General features: G+C 41.0%; 1 pseudogene; it reads right to left on the reverse strand.

The window, feature by feature from the left end:
• Positions 1 to 440: 440 nt before the first annotated feature.
• Positions 441 to 1,561, reverse strand: LOC149234554 (putative 2-oxoglutarate-dependent dioxygenase SLC1; annotated as a pseudogene).
• Positions 1,562 to 1,766: the final 205 nt, after the last annotated feature.

The following is a 1,766-nucleotide window of genomic DNA, read 5'->3' on the forward strand; positions in this document are numbered from 1 at the left end:
TACTAGGAGTCCAATGGATACAATCCTTGGGTACAATAGCTCTTAATTTTCAAGAACTTTTCATGAAAATTTTCTCTGGAAGGAAAGGAAGTTGAATTAAGGGGTATTGCAGGGAAACCGTGAAAGATAATCAGCTCTAATGGTATGAAAAAGCTCCTAAAAAAGGAACAAAGAGGTGCAATTGCACAATTATGCTCGCTAGATGTTTCCACATTGGAATCATCTATTTCTCCAGATCTCCAAAAAGTCTTGGACAATCATTCCAAGGTATTTGAAACTCCCAAAGGTCTCCCACCTATTCGTGATCATGATCATGCTATTCATCTGATTCCAGGAAGTGTTCCTCCAAACATCAGGCCGTACAGATATCCCTATGCCCAAAAGAGTGAAATTGAACATATGGTTGCAGAAATGCTAGAGGCTGGTATAATTCAACCGAGTCAATACATATATCTTCCATTGCTCAGAATCTAAATACATCATATTAGGCCTCAGAACATCATAAATTCATGGATATATTAAGCAAAGTTCTTAATGATGTTACTAATAATTAGTACCTCTATGTGATCACCGATGTTGACTATGAAAGAGTTGGGCAACGGTCATACAGCCTTCCATTGGCCATCGTGTCGCATCTGAAAACCTCCTACAGAATCCTGGGAAAGAATGGTAATGCACCCATAGTCTGTATGTGGTGGTATTCCTAAGGTAAGCTCAGGCTTCGGACAAGAAGGATAGTAATTGAGAACCATAACCTGGTTGCTATCATCACTAAAGTCGTTTTCTACAACATATATGTTGTGCGGTAATCCCAAGCCCTCCACTAATGCGCTCATTAGCCTCACACCCAACCTCCTCACCTCTTTGCTGTATGCTGACACCACGCTCCTGCAGGTTTATTCCACTCATCATTAGATAATATCAACTTCATTCATTCATTACATGATCTCATCAATTTCATAGAGTCTTACCGATAGTCAGAAGGATTTGAAGGCCAGACTGGAAGCATTTTGTCGAGGGGATGGCAATAGTGCTTCAGAAAATCTCTCCAGCAGAACACTCGGTCTCTCAGATGATTGAAACTGGTGCCGTATCTTACTGACTTCATCATGTCCTCCGAAAAAAGCTTGTCTCTTTCTTCCATTGGCAGTTCGAAAAACTCACCCGCCACTCGCATCATTTTGCTTATTAATGATTCCTCCACATCATGGTTAATCACTTGCAAATAATTTTAAACAATAAATACTTCATCTACTATGGCCAAAATTCTTTCTATGAGTAACAATCCAAATAGGTTTACCTGGAAAAATCCGGTGTGTTGGTAGGCGTGGCCAATTTCAAAGACAACTTGGAGATGATGAGGGCCTTCCAAGCCCGAGATGTCGATAACAGGTAGATCATATTGTTGTGAAGGGCATACTATTGAATTGGCATCTGGACGCTTGTTCGCAGGCAAAATAAACCTGCTAGGAAGCTCCTTCACGCCCTCCTCACTCAGATATTTCACGGTCTTGAAGCCTGAACAACACCTTTTATTTACTTCTTCGTCCCCATCCTTCATGTCGGTCCAGTGATAGGAAATAGCGGCCATGAACAACTTAATATGATAAGGGCCAAGAATAAGCCAAATTACTTTGAGATTTCCACTGCCTCTCCCACTGCTATTTATAATCCGAGCTACGAACTTATTTGACGTTGCCCAGGCAGAGGATCAAACAGCCAAAACTGGGTCTTATGTCCCGATTATGGATTGAATTGTTCAACTT

This window comes from Pinus tabuliformis, chromosome 8, assembly GCF_031772625.1.
Source record: "Pinus tabuliformis cultivar Carrire ecotype Pingquan chromosome 8, CPIR1, whole genome shotgun sequence".
NCBI lineage: Eukaryota > Viridiplantae > Streptophyta > Pinopsida > Pinales > Pinaceae > Pinus > Pinus tabuliformis.